Below are 16,145 nucleotides of genomic sequence, written 5' to 3'. Positions count from 1 at the left end.
TCATGGGTAGCAGTGTAATTTTACCGGGGAAAGTTGACGCGAGGGATTTCAATAGAAAGTGAGAATCGTAACCGGACAAATTGTGGAAAACTATTGGAATTGTGTGCGACTTTCTGAAATTCAAATTACACTGATTATGAGCAGGACCACGATATTTACCCGTGAAGTGACAGTGATCGTAACACTTTTTCTCCTCAGGGGTAAACGGTTTTGCACAAATATAACAATTCTTTGCGCGCATGTGATGATCGCGTTGCACTTGGGTAAGAGACTTCATCGGAATTATGTTTTCAATGCGTGACTCTACTTGAATTGATAAATCCATAAGCTGTTTCATAAACCAATCTATGCAATCGACACCGCGTTTACCGTGAAACTCCGACAAAGTCTTATTGTACGCGCAATGTACATAGTACGCTACACTGTGCGGGATATGCTTTCGAATTTTACAAGTCTTACGAGTTTCAAATTCATTAACAGGTTTGGGGATTGATATACATTCGAGATCGGCGTATACGACAAATGGAACGGTGTCTTTGTTTCCAAAATTGGAAAATACTAGACCTTTACACTTGGGAAATTCCATGCGTACTTTATTTAGCATAATACAATCTTGTCGATGATTGTCTTAGGCGTGTTCCACGCTGAAGTGGCACAAACAATTGTCACGTAAAAACAGTCGACCGTCATGATTAGACAATTGTTTGCTCACGAATCGGGAAAGATCTTTAATCCAAGCAAAGTGGAATTTCGGTGCGAACTCACCAGTCATATCGTTTTCTGGATTACTCTCAACCATTAGAAGATGGATCGTGTTAATGTTCACGCTATGCAAATTTTCACTCAAATAAATTGGCACAATGACGCTTTTATTTGATTTTGCATGATGCGAACAAGTTTGAGATTCTATACCAGATACATTGATGCGCAAATTATTCAATCTTTCAAGCTTTTTCACATCATGTCGAGTAGCAGGGAATTTGATACCTGTACAGTCAAAGTCGGAAATATAGCGACGATAGTTGTAAGTTCTATCGGTTTTGATCTTGACCGGGTGGAGGGCTGCTATGACGGACCAGAGAAGACACCTTTCGTCCTCGTTTCTAACGTTCACCACCGCTCTCTTCCGTTGAATATCTTGGGGCAGCTCGACGAATGTTGAAGCTCCCGCGGCCAGAGGCTGGAAGCGATTGATATTTAGAGCGATGTTAAGGATCTCAATCATACTCCAGCCGGAATCACGTTGCTCGGAATCTTCCACCTTTGATAACAGATCATCCTGTGCATGTGTAAACCAACCATTTATATCGCTCGATGGGAGAAGAATCGCCACGCTTGAGGTGTTGAAACTCTTAACTTCGGTGGAGATCTCTTCGTGCTTGGCATTTTCGAATTTGCACGATAATATGAGGTTTACCTTCACATTCCTCTCCTCGCGCAGTATCAGCTTCAACTTCTCGGTGACGACGCGCTGCAAATCGTCCAGAAAGGCGTCCAAATTCTTATGATGGAGATTTGTGACAACCCCCGTTCTGATTCGACTGGCAAAAGCACTATCCACGTCGTCCCATTGTACACCCGCAGGAGTACTGATATTTCCAACCGTCACCACTACGCACTGCTGCATTTGCTTGATCTTTGTCACCCAAGATTGCAGGAGTGCGATCATATATTGGATCTGCATTTTCGCACCAACGGTTGTTCCTCGTTGCATCGAAATATCGCGCAGAACTTGGATATTTGCAATTCCAATATCAGTCCAATGATTGATGACAGTGTCATTATTTTCTCCGAATGGTTGCTCTCTCAGCAAATTGTACGTCCCCTCCATCTGCTCTGTAAGTCCCATATACGCTTTGACTGCAATGACCTTGACGTTGATATAAGCTGAACTTTGTATAACTTTTTTGTCTTGCACGTATCGTGTAAGACTGACGAGTCTGCATCGGATGCGCTGAGCTTATATATAGGCCGATAGATCGCAAGAATTTGGGAACGGTGCGCACTGCGTTGTGCGCATCTCGGCTTGACCGGCTGGTATGTGTACACACAGTTTTGGGTATTACGACTCTTTATAGCGAACAAGTCCGAGCCTGCACATCACCAACCATGTTAGCGTGGGGTATGCGACGCCAAAAATATCGGCAAACGAAAAGCTTGTAGTACGCAGTGTTTGGCGTGAGAAAAATCTTGTCTTGCCGAGCCTTCACCGGATGGTATGTGCACATGTAGTTTTTGGGTTTTATGAGTCGTTAAGCAGCGTGGGACATGTGGTGGGAAATATCAGTCAACGAAAAACAGGTAGCGAACAGTGTTTGATGTGAGAAAAATCCTGTCTAGCCCGTTCCCGACCGGCTGGTATGTGTACACACGGTTTTGGATTTTACGACTCTACATAGCGAACAAGTCCGAGCCTGCACATCCCCAACCATATTGGCGTGGGGTATGCAACGCGAAAAAAATCGGCAAACGAAAAGCTGGTAGTACGCAGTGTTTGGCGTGAGAAAAATCTTGTCTTGCCGACCCTTGACCGGATGGTATGTGCACATGCGGTTTTTGGATTTTATGAGTCGTTAATCAGCGTGAGACATGTGGTCGAAAAAATCGGTCAACGAAAAGCAGGTAGCGAACAGTGTTTGGTGTAAGAAAAATCTTGTCTTGCCCGCTCCCGACCGGCTGGTATGTGTACACACGGTTTTGGGTTTTACGACTCTACGTAGCGAACAAGTCCGAGCCTGCACATCCCCAACCATATTAGCGTGGGGTATGCAACGAGAAAAAAATCGGCAAACAAAAAGCTGGCGAGTTCTTGAGAAAATTTTCTCCTAGCTTATACCGCCTCCCCCGCGTCACTCTTTTATCTGTATGTCACGTGGTGCGACTCCTTTAGTATAAATTTGAACAGCGGTTTGAAACTTCTCTAGTAATTTTGAAAATCCTTCGTGTGAAAACAGGCGTTTTTGATAAAGTGAGCTGTGAGAAAGAAAAAAAAATCGGTATTCATTTGAAAAATCTCAAGACTTCAACGAGTTTATATTTTTTGTGAGTACTTCATAGAATACACATATATGTATATGTATATGGTGCTACGCCAATCCTCTCACGATACGGTGAATGTTGATTTGAATTCCGTAATGATTATCGCATTTGATAAGTATGTTTACAAAGTTTTTCGATTTGTTTCAACTTTTCTGTATACCCTATCATCGTATCCATAAAAATTCTCGAAAAATTTTAGAATCGTATCAAAAAAATATGAACGGATGGAAAAGAGGACCATCAGACTCCCCACCCAATTATCACCATGATCGCCAACTTATAAGCGGGTGTGCAGAGAGGTGGCGTACGATGAGGAGGAGGATGATGATGATAATGTTAGCGAACAGGATACTGATAATGATTTTATGGATTATTTCGAAGAATAAACCACGCTCAATTCATAATTATTGATTATATATTTTTCAGAAGTAAAAATTCATAACATTTACATTTTGTGTGACGAGAATGGGTGAAAGTTATCAAGATATATATTTGTAATGTATCCTATTTCTAGATTATAATTTTATCGAATAGTGAATTTTTTTGATTTTATGTATAAGCTATGATGTAATTGAGATTAATTCTATTGAATATTCTACATATAAATCCGAATAGAATTGTGTATATTGTAAAAAATTCTATTGTTATTTTGGTAAATATTGTCCATATTATCTAGACACACGATTGCAACCTAGACTGTCTTTAATTAGAGGATTCGGTCCATCCACGATATCGCCATCGGGTCCTGGTGTGTAATGTACGCTACATCTGCGGAAACTGGCGATGACGAAGTCCATTTTCATATTCTCTGGTAGTTTATCCTACGCATCATTGATGGAGTTTGATGCGAACGTGCGGATAAATTCTTTTGGTAAAAAAGCTATATCCTCGGACATCATTCCCCTCAAACCGTCCAATTCGTTGTACAGACGGAAGGATTTCTCGAGGGAGCTGGTACACTCCTTCGCATACCAACTCCTTAGTGGCTGCACATTTTCAAAGGCGCAATTGTATGCCGGGATGTATTCAGAGTTATCATCATACCAAATTGAGCCTTGCGCTGCTGCTTGCTGGAGGTTATTCGCTGCAGAGTATTCATGGTTCACGTCGTGCCACGGTGCCGCTTCCATATACCTCAATTTTTCCATTGCAGGGGGTATGATATGCAAATCTTCCATATTAATAACCCTCGTTGTACCATCGACGATCTCCGTCAGCCGTGCTTTCTTCTCCGCCCCTTTGACGTATACGTAACACGCATTTCCAACCATTTTTCTCACAATCTTCGTTACATCCTCGTGAGATTTGTTGCCCGCATTCCATGATATTCCGTGGTGATTGTGTGTCAACCATACATTGGTAGCTCTACATTCAAGTGGTAAGCTTGCCAAATCATAGGGCGGCTTGAAAATGATGTAATCCAGACACGACCCGTTTACATTCATGACTGCGACTTCCTTGGGTACAAACTTCATGTTATGACCGATAAAACATTGCACGTCTAGGATCATCGCCATGTTGAGGAGTGGGAATGTTGCGCTCGATTATATACTGACGAGTCTGCATCGGATGCGTTGAGCTTATATATAGGCCGATATATCGCAAGAATTTGGGAAGGGTGCGCACTGCGTTCTGCGCATATCGGAGGGAAAAATGACGTCAGAGATGCGGTGCGCACTGCGTTCTGCGCATCTCGGAGGTAAAATGACGTCAGAGACGACTGGGTCCACCCTTTTTTCGACCCGCTATCCCTAAATTTTTGGGTTTTATCGCTCTCCCGGCTCTGCAGAGATGATGAAATGCATGTACCAAAATGACGTCAAAGACGGCGGGGTCCGCAGTCCCCGCCCTCACCATCCCTAGATTTTTGCGGTTTATTGCTCGTTTGAAGTCACCCGGTTCCTCTGCTGCATCTTGCCTAAAAGCGTGTTGGAACAGGTTTTCACCCTCTCCCCCTCCCCCTCTCCACGAACCCACCACCGCCTACGATGGATGCCCACCTGAGTATAAAAATCTGCGCAAATGCTACGAGTAACGTAGCAATGTATAGTTTACCGAGCATGCACTGGAAATCGGTCAACGAAGTGCAGGTCGTGGGCGGTGCAGGTATAAAAAATCGGGGCCCAGAGCTCTTGCCCCGAATACCTACGTTTATGACGTTCGGCGGAAAACAAGTCTCGACAGGAATTATTTCGCGTGTGTGTGTGTGTGTGTGTGTGTGTGTCAAATCCTATGAAAATAGCTGTCTTGCGGCAAACCGCGAAAATGATCAACGGGGGGGGGGCTGCGGATTTCGGGGCGGGTCTAGGGGGAGCTAGGGTGGAGCGCCGCGGATTTGGGGGGGGCTAGGGGGGAGCTAGGGGGAAGCGCGCCATTGTGTGGTCGAGAACTCTCGGGCCGAGGGGGGGGGGCTAGGGGGGAGCGCCGCCATCTTTGATTTCGAACTGTCATATATACACTACTACTGTGCGTGCTGGGTTTCTTCCTTTTTCTCTCTCTCTCTCTCTCTTTCTCTCTCTCACTCTTGTGCGTGCGTGGATCGGCGGGGTTTCGTGGCGCGCTTGTGCGAAGTTCAAGTGTGTGGCGGTCTATTGCCGGGCCCGTATTGGCTTCATTCGCCGGGGTGTATCGCATCATCTAATGGTCGCTGTCGCGCTCCCGGAGAGTCAAGCATCTTGTGCGTGCGCGAGAAGCGGGAGGGAGTTTTCGCCTATCTTCGTGCAGCCTTGGGTCGATACGTGACTAGCTGGTTGTTTTTAGTCCTATACATGTCACGTACCTCTCTTGTGTGAATAAGGGAAGGGAGGCCCGCAGTTGCAGCTACGCAATCTGAATTGAAAGTGATCAAACTACGAATTTGCTTTCGAGAATAAAATCAAGAGTTAATAAATTTGAAATAAGTGTATGTTTATGTGTATACATGTATTGTGACGTGGATTTTTCCCGCTCCTCGGTCACTCGGAGCGAATGACCGAGAACTTACCGCGTGCATAATAAAACGGCGTCCGCGAGGTATCCTGGACCTGAAACAATATCGCGAAATTTGTTGGGCGCCTGGCGTGATCAACACGCCTCGAAATCAGTAATGCGCTATACCGCGACCATATACTCGGCAGCTCAGTACCGCGGAGAGGGGAGGGGTAACTTTCGGGTAGAGAGAGATACGACACACGTACGCCAATACGTTATTTTACAAAGCAATAATGAAATTAAACAATATATTTTCAGCTAGCGATAATACAAAAATAAAATAAAATGATAATACTGCGAGCGTCGTCGTCGTGATTCCAGATACAGAGGCTTAGATATAACCAAAAAAAAGAAAGAACAAACAACAAAAAAAAATCAATAGATCTAGAAGACCTTTCCGGCCTACGTGCGCTAGTCGCCGTCTTAATGATAACCGCTAACTTCCAAACTAACAACAAAATAGGACCCGACACGCTGCCCGCGATCGTCCTCTACAGAACGGCGCTAATCGCCAACTTAATACTAAACCCCTCGACGGAAACGGAACCGAATTCTCAGCCGACGCTGTCCGCGATCGGCACTCAGTCAAACAAAAGAAAAAGAAATAAAACTGCTTATGCCTACGGGCGCTGATCGCCAACTTATTACTAACTCATTATATCAAAGGCCAAACGGAAACGAGGCTCGTCGCGTCACCCGCGACTATCCTCTACAAAAGAATATTCTTGTTAACACACACCCGAGCTCATCTTTCTCCGCGACGGCGGGACGCGGTCGCGAATTCGAACGCTCCCCGTTAGACTGCTCGTGACCTACACGAGAAAGGAGGCTGTATCGGACTGAGTTGACGTGACCCCGTGTAACGCAATTCGGTTACACTCGAATTCGAGACAATAGTGTCTCAGCTCAACCCGTGACTCGACACGACCTCCTCGATCACCCGAAAGTAACGCTACTTCATTACGTGCAACTCAGGCTACGGTCACCAAGCAGATGTATCGGCTGAAGAATCTCGAGTACTGTCGTTAACGCCAATCCTCAATGGCTATCTGTTCCTCGGCAAGCCTTTATTAATTATCTCTCGAAATTCTCTCGCAAGAAGGTTAGCAGCGCTTACCGCTCCACATCCAGGACACGAATTCGCCCACTCCCTCGTGATCCTTGGCAGCCATTCTCCCTCGCAATCACTAACTTCTGCCCAACACACTCGCAACCCGAATCTATATCGTAACACTACTACTCTGATTAGTCGCCAGAACTCAAGTGATCTCCGATGGCCGATCGGCCGCAACGCCGATCTCGTCACGCTAATCCTCCGTGACGTCATCACCCTAAGAATGCGCAACAATCGCTCTGTCATCGATTTTGGGGATTGCGCAACTTGCCGCGCACCTGTCGTCGCTACGCGGCGTAGAACTTAAGGCTAGATCGCGATGTCGTCTCCCGCGCAGCTCTACGGGGTCCTGGGGTTGGGCGGGGTGGTGCTCCCTCGTCGCTAGCTGGTCTCTCGCGGTTGTCTCGGTTGGGCGTAGGTGGGGTGAGCGGGGAGGCTGCGGCCCGCCGGCCGCCAGCGGGAATCGCGTCCGCCTCGGATTTCCGCGTTGCAGGGATCTGCGTTGTCTCCCCCTCCGCAGCCTCGGTATCCTTCCCGCGAGATCTCCGCAGTTCCGCCTTGCCTCGAAATATCCTCGGCGTCGGAGTTGGTCGCGGGCTGGTAGCCGGTGTACTCGAAAAAAAAAATAAAAAAAAACAAAAACCTGTATTATCTTGTTCGCAATGCGCTATTTTGTCCCTGTCGAAGCCCGGGTGCGTGACTCCAGTTCTGGCGCTCTCTAGGATTATTTCGCGACTTGATTTTCGAAACCCTGATTCCTGGATTCCGCCCAGGGTTCAGGGAGTCTCTTGTAACGGGCAGGCCTAACCGAAATGCCACGTTACAATATATATAAATAAAATCATTCAAAGAAGGTTACGTTGTGGTTGTAAGTTGCCGAATGAAATCTGAGATTTTTCTTTACTGCAAAAAAAAAGAAAGAAAAAAGTACCCCACATGTGTGCGTGTACAACCCAAAACCGACGGAATTTTACGGTAACGCGTGAAGTCGATCATCGGTGAGCGGTGTGCATGTGTGGTTTGCGCAGCAGAAGAACCCGATCTCTCGTTTCCACTTCAAGTGGTTCGTAGTACGCTCATTTGAGGTGGAAGCATGTAGGATTTCTTAGTTAGTAAAAATAAAAATAATTATCCGGTATTGAAAGAAGAATGAAAATTGCATCCGTTTTAATCAAGGAGAGATGACATTCAGATAAAAGATGATGATGAAGTCAAAATGGTAAATGTAAAATGTATGTAAACGAAAATTATATTTATGCTAACTGAGTCTTAAAATCCTAGAACAGATGGTCAATAATAATGGTGGAGAGTCTGATCAACAAAACAGCGTCGACATGGATGAAGAATCTGCTGAGTAAATGAGGATCCGGAATGGCACGGAGGCCAATACCGTTGATGAAAACGAACAAAGTTAGAATCCAAAATTATACTAACCATCTATTATTTATTGAAAAATTCAGAAGTGATGTGAAATAGTTGCAGAGCTCAGACAAAAAGCTTGAATAGTGAATTTTTAGAGAAGCTTTTAAAGTCAGAGGTTAGATGGTCAGATCTGACAATTTATTTTTCAAAAAGCCAGATAATTAAGACGTTTTATTTGTACAGCAGCAACCACAAAACCGAAAACTTCAGAGGTTGGGACTGAGATCATACAAAATGATCTACAAATGAGCGATCAAGATGGGGGTGCACATAGCAGCGGCAACGCTCCGTCACAGATTGCTGGAGGCTCATCTCGCGGCCCTTACAAAAACCACTCGAGTCATACGGCTGCTGAAGCAGAAGCTCAATAGTTGGGGGTTCATATGATGAACAATGCCATCCAGAGTGCTCAGATGCTTGCTGGGAATGGTATTCAGAGTAATCTGATGGATCAAACCTCATGCAGCCTGGTTAAAGAAGCTGTTTATGAACTGATTTGAGCACATCAAAATGTGCTTGAATTGGAAAAATTGAGATTAAAGCGCATGCAATCCGCAGAATCCAGAAGCCACGAAAAGCAAGGTTCTACTACAGATGCAAAATCAGAAAATTTGAATGAGTTTAGAATGAATGTACAGGAAATTACAAACTGACGTCTAAATCAAACTTCGCAGTCTGGTTGGACAGTCTCAAGACAGAGTTGACCAGCTGGGAGCTACTAGACTTAGTAGATCCAAAGGTTACTCGTCCAACCGGGATCCCTGTAAGAAGTGATTCCCAGAGAAAAAACTCCGTCAAAGACATTATCATCAACCACATTGACAAAAACTATCACAAGAAAATTCTGGGACTGACAGAGCCTATGAAAATACTGCAGAAGTTGATAGATAGCAGAAGAGGTGAAATAAGCATAACACCTACTTCGGTGAGAACAAGGCTTTACAATCTGAGGATGAATAAAGGTGAAAGAGTTTACCAATTCTGTAAACGTTTCGACCAAATTATCAGAGAGCACGATTTAAGCGATGATCCACAAAAGCTGACTGAACAGAAAAAACGAGCCATGTTTTACCAGGCCATCATCAAGGTCATGCCTGAAATAAGACGTACAGACTCGACCATGATCGCTGCTACAGGCAAAGAGATAGATATCGCAGCATTGAGAGGAACGATGCAACGCATTCAAAAAGACAACGATGCTGCAGAAAATTCAGATGTAAAAGATCAAATTCGAAACCCTGCAGCATCAAGAGCACACATCGACAAATCAACGAAATCCAACAAGAAATGCTTCAGATGCAATAAACAGGGTCATTGGCAGAAAAATTGTAACCTCAACAACACCAACAGTTGGTTCTGTTACTTCTGCAATTGTATCACGGACCATAAGGGTGACGATTGTCCCACTGGATCTAAGCGGTCAACCTTCAATAAACGATCGAACAATCAAGAAGCTAACTCATACGAACCTGCTGCTGAAAGGTATAAGCCTTCAAGTGGACAAAACTTCAGAGGGCGAGGTTGAAGAATCAACCGGGACAATCAAAGTCGAAACAGAGGTATCAGCAGGGGCAACTGCAGAGGCAGAGACAACATCGTTCGTGGATCGAAAAATGGTGCGACAGCTCGAAAAGCTGACTATGGAAACGACGAAACTCAACCTTCAAATGGTGAGTACGGGTTCGAAGACAAAGCCCATGCAGGAAAAACCGAAGTACGAAGTATATTAAAAATAGTTGAAATAATGACAGTAACGTAGAATTCATAGCTGATTCAGGGGCGACCGAACATATAGTAAACAACAGTTTCATTTTATCATATTTCAAAATATCTGAAAATGGCATAATTAAAAGTGCCAATAACAATAATTTTGCAGACATCATGATTGATGGAAAAGGGAATCTTTTGTTAAAAAATGATCAACTGAATGAGAAACATATAAAATTAACTAACGTAACTGCTGTAGAAAATATCTCGGTAAATCATTGTGAAAATTAGTCGACGCGGGTCTCAGCATTTACCTAGATGACAAAGTATTCAGATGTCATAACAAAGAAAATAACAAAACAATATTTGAGGGGACATACGAGAAACCTAACTGTATAGTTAGATTCGAAGTTCAAAAAACCACAAACGAAAACACTATGTCAGCCGAGGAATATAATAACTATAGCTACACCGCGTTCATGACAACTGATAGTGAGTCTTCCGAGTAATCGCAGACTAATAGTAGTAATAATCGTAACAACAAACAGTTGTTAAATTTGGAGGGAGATATGTTAGACAGTACAAAAAAATTGCCCATCGAAATAGCGTCTGCTATTGGGAGGAAGATTTTGGAAGATCTTACTGACGAAAACTGTGAATCAGCAAATTCAGATGTGCCTTCAGAATGGAACGTCAGCCTTACATGTCATAAAATTGTCAAAATAGATGATATAAAAGCTTCTGATGATTTGAAAGAATTGCTAGTAGAAAATCCGGTTGCAGAAGCAAGGAAATTAGCAAAACAAAGTGAGGCAATGCTTTGGCATGTCAGACTAGGCCATAAATCTCTAAAGTATTTGAAAAAACTACACAGATAGAAAAGAAACTAGAAAGTGTCAAATTTAACGAGTAAATTAAAGATTGTGAAATATGCATATTGGCCAAAATGGAAAAATTACCGTTTAAAGAAGTAAGAGCAGAAAGGCCACTTCAGATCGTTCATTCGACGTAATGGGCCCAATCAAGCCTATCTCATGGCCGGGCCAAAAGAGATACATCATAACTTTCATCGATGATTATTCCAGATTAGCTAGAATATACTGTCTTAAATCAAAAGACGAATCAGGCCAGGCCTTGAAAAGTTATTTGGTATCTGCTTACAATGTACTGGGTAAAAATCAAAAGATTTGTTACATTAGGTCGTATAGAGGTACTGAATACTTGGGTGGAAAGTTTGCAGAAATTATGATACATGAAAAAATAGAATCTGAGTGTGGCTCACCTTATAATACAGAACTTAATGGCGTAACAGAAAGATTCAACAAAACAATTAAGAGAATTGTCAGGGCATATAGGTGTGAATCAGGATTACCATCAAATATGTGGGAAATGGCAGCATACGCTGCGGCTCATTCTTACAATATCACACCATACAAATCGATCAACTATGAAGTCCTTCTAACAAAATACTCACCCAAGGCAAAGTGTCATTTAGAGCAGATTAAGAGATACGAGTGTATTGCATATGTGAAACTTCCTAAAACGGAATCGAAATTCAGTCCAGTATCTATAAAAGCTGTTTTAGTGGGATACAGACAAACTGGACACATTATGTGGCATCCCGACTCAAGGAAATTCTTGGAATCCAGACACGTACGATGCATGGAAAACTAGTCTATAAAAATGGTTATAAATCGGAACAAAAAGAAACCCCAGGGGACAAGCAGTATAACCTTGATGTTGAAACTGGAAAGTCCCTTGATTTCAATATAGAAAATTCAGATGTACCTACAGACAAACCTAACTTGAAAGATTCAGAAGTAAATAAACCCGAACCTAAGAAAAGGGGTAGGCCAAAGAAAGTACCTGCAAAAGAGAATTAAGAACAGGACAAAAGAAAATTACAGAATACTCAAATAAACAAAAATGATGGTCCTTTAACAAGAAGTAAAGCAAAGGAAATTCAAGACGTCAGCTTTGCTCGTTACACAAAAGGATGCGAAAAGGGAAATGATGAACTAGGTCACATCCTTTTAGCATCAATCCAGAAGGATCCGATCACATATGAGGAAGCCAATAATTCAGACGAGAAAATACACTGGAAACAGACTATTAAAGGAGAGTTAGATTTCATGGAAGAAAACAAGGTATGGGAACTGATTAACAGACCTAAAGTTGATATAAAGGGGAAACGCCCAATCTAATAGACTGTAAATGGGTTTTCAAAAGGAAAACTGAATGTGACGGTACAATAAAATATAAAGTGAGACTGGTCACAAGTGGCTTCAAAGATAAAAATGTATATGACTTAAAAGAAACGTATGCACAGGTATCAAGGTTATCGTTAATAAGAGCGGCCATTTCCATAGCCAATAAAGAGAATTTAGACATGTGCCAAATGGACGTGAAAGCTGCATTCCTGAATGCGGAACTCACAGAAGAAGAAGAAATTCTAATGGAAATTCCAGATGGTTTAGACGTTCCTGAAGGAATACGATTGACCAAAGTATGTAAGTTAAAAACGTCACTTTATGGGTTAAAAGTAAGTCCAAAAAAATTGAACAAAAAATTCTCAGATTAAGCACGTAAGCTAGACCTGGAAAACGATCTACATGACCCATGCTTATTCACTTGGAGACAAGAAGGAAAAGTGGCATTAGTTATTTTATATGTAGATGATATGATAATTGCCAGCAACAAATCAAAGAAGTTGAAAGAAATCAAAGCTCATCTATGTGAAGTGTTCCAGATGAAAGACATGGGAAAACCCACTACTTTCATAGGAATGACAATTCAAAGAGATAGTGAGGAAAAAGAGATTACAATACACCAGGCAGCGTATACAAGTAGAGTCCTAGAAAAGTTTGGCATGTCAAATTGCAGGCCGGTGAGTACTCCAATGGTGACTCAACAGGTAAGTAATAGAAATAGAATGGACAAATACTAAGGGGAGACCTTAGAAAACATACAAGAAATAAAAAAGGTCCCTCACAGAGAAGCTATTAGGAGCCTAATGTATTTGACAAATACCACGCGACCGGATATAGCTTTTGCAATAAATTATCTGGCCAGGAAGCAGCTAGATCCAACAGAGGACAATTGGAATGAAGTGAAAAGAGTGCTCAGATACCTGAGAGGCACGATTGATCTGTAAATTGAATTCACGTCCAAATCAGAATCATTAGAAGCACTGACAGATGCAAGCTTCAGAGATTGTCAAGATTCGACATATACTGGCGGATATGTTATAAGGTTATTCGGAGAAGTCACAAACAATCACATGTGACGTTGTCCACCTGTCAAGCTGAATACTTGGCAATGAGTGACGCATGCCAGGAATTGATATCGTTGGATAAATCAATTAGATACATGATCGGTCGAACCTTGTATCCGGTAAATATATGGTGTGATAATAGATCAGGGAGAGATTGCACAGAAATGGATGGAAGTCACAAACTTAAAACCTTTGATCAAAGCCTAGAAAACATTTAAAAAGAATTGACATTCAGAGAAAAATCTGGTAACAGAAGGCACATGGCTGACACCCATGGTGATTTTTTCAAGCAGTGTGTCCATGAAGGAAAAGTGAAGGCACTTTGGGTATCCACTGAGAAGAACTTAGCGTATATCATGACAAAGCCTCCACCCCAAGGAGCTCACACTTATTTGAGAGATGAAATAACTAGAATGAAACTGATAGAACAGAACTAAAACAATTCAGAGATTTACTGAAGTAAACTAATATTTGTCTTTGTATTCTTTCAGAATAGCGGTAATTGGAATATGTCCAAGGGAAGGCAACTAGTCGTAAAACCAATGATATGTAATCAAAGTTTCCTGTTATATTAATCCTTAAGTATATATATATATCAATATGTATTCATTAGTTTAAAGGAAAATAATTCTTACACACTCGAGACTTTTTTTTTTGCTGGTGAAACAATATATATATATATTTATTTTATTTAGAGGGGTTTACTTTCGGAGTTGGCTAGGGTAAGGGCTTGACTTTACAATGATATAAATATAAATTACATTAACGCTGGGCGTACAATACTTAATTCTCGTTGGGATATTCGCGACTTACCCACGCGACACCCAATCCATGCAGGGTCCACGGCCATGGACTTCCGCCGAACCCTGACTTTCTTTTTCCCGCAATAATTGATTGCTCTCGCGACTCTCGTTCCAAGCGCTCGCTTATCACTCTCACATCTCACTCTCTCCTCCTCGCTCGTTTCGCGCATATATATATATAGCTCCTCCATTAGCTCCTCTTATTCATCAATATAGCTCCTCCCTCGGTTTCTCGAACCTTCTGGAGACTTCTAGACTATTCTAGCTTAACACATGGCCGCTTCCGCTTCCGGTTCCCTCACGCCGTCTCTCGTACATACGTTTCACAACCTTCACGCGGCAAATTCGGTTTCGGTTCAATTTTTCTTTAATAATCAGTTCAATGTTGACACATAAGAGTTTAATTCTACAAAGTATTCGGATAAATATTCCAAAACTTAACTTAAGGTGAAATCGGCAATGGGAGGGAGTTTAAGGTACATGTAGATATGTTTAATTGAGACCTGTCCTTAAAAAGGGCAAAATCGAATTTTAATGGTCTTACCCCACAAATTGGTTCGAAATAATTAAAAAAAATGTCCGAATTTTTGAGAAATTTTCCCTCCATATTTACCCACGCCTAGGAAGCCATACTTTTTCCCATAAGAAGAGCATTGGTTTTTGAGGATTTTGAATCGTTTTTTTACCGCTGCCGTAATTATCAGCTAAAGAATCGCAAATTCTCAGAAAATGTTGACAGTTATGTTACCTTTTTGTCCAATTTTTTGGAATTCGATACAAGCATTTTTGGGCTAGATCGATCGACTTTTTTCCGCGTTTTTCGCAACATGCAGAGAATAAAGATGTGATATATATACATATATGTCGGAGAGAGAAGAATGGTCGGGTTTTTCCCTGAGAGTGAAAATTCCCAAGACCATAGTGTAAACATTTATAACCGTAATAAGTAGTTAATTTAAACATGAGGGTACTTTTTTTAGCGAGTAACAGTAGAGGAGACTCGGGATCTGGTTTGGTACAGGTCGTCACAATAAAAAACTGCGCGCACTAAATTTAGCAAAAAAAATTATAATTTGATTTATTGGACACACTATATACAGTTAGCGAATTACCCGATATATACAATGCCAAGAGCAACACGTGGTAGCGAATGCACCCAAATTCACAATTAGTTCAATAACTGCTTTAAAGCGAATTCTCACACATTCATTATTGTTATCAATAGCCAAATAATTAGTAGAATTAGCGACAAGAAAAGAACACGAGGTGAACTAGAGGTAGCCGAAGTACAATAATGGCGGAAACCGTTAGAAATCGCGTCTTCTTCCCCGTGAGGAAGACTAAACATGTCCCAAAGCTAAGAGCCAATAAGAAAATTCATAGCGAATGACGTCAGAGAATAGCGAAATGCGCAAGAGACAATGAATTTGAACTAAAAATTCATTGATTGGCTATCGATTGGCGGGTGATCTATGCTCTGCTTAGTGCTGCCTTCTTGCTGCGAGTAAGCCGAACTTCGCTTCGCCCGGGCAATTTGGGTGTTGACTGAACATTCTCCCCCGGATTGACGGCTGAGACGTCAAGATCTTTAATGGGCAGAACACACAGTTTTGCAATTGGTCGGATCAGTTCCGTGGTAGCTGTCTTCAGTGTTACTACGCGGGTATGTCCGTCCTTCCCTGGGTGGATAGCGATTACCCTAGCGAGTGGCCATTTTGTCGGTGGGAACCGCTCGTCTGTGAGGAGCACCAGAGAGCCAACTTTGACGTCGTTGGACGCCCGATGCCATTTGGAGATGCCCTGATGACGTTGTAGC

At 42.4% G+C, this 16,145-nt stretch overlaps 1 protein-coding gene across 3 annotated transcripts in view; it reads right to left on the bottom strand.

Annotated features, from left to right (window-relative positions):
• LOC124221964 (dipeptidase 1) overlaps window positions 1-16,145 on the bottom strand; it is a 1,639,756-nt gene that overhangs the window by 54,048 nt on the left and 1,569,563 nt on the right. The gene's annotated exons all lie outside the window — the stretch shown is intronic.

Source organism: Neodiprion pinetum, chromosome 6 (genome assembly GCF_021155775.2).
Source record: "Neodiprion pinetum isolate iyNeoPine1 chromosome 6, iyNeoPine1.2, whole genome shotgun sequence".
Lineage (NCBI taxonomy): Eukaryota > Metazoa > Arthropoda > Insecta > Hymenoptera > Diprionidae > Neodiprion > Neodiprion pinetum.
The sequence above is the reverse complement of the archived record's forward strand: the minus strand, read 5'-3'. Positions and strand labels throughout refer to the sequence as shown.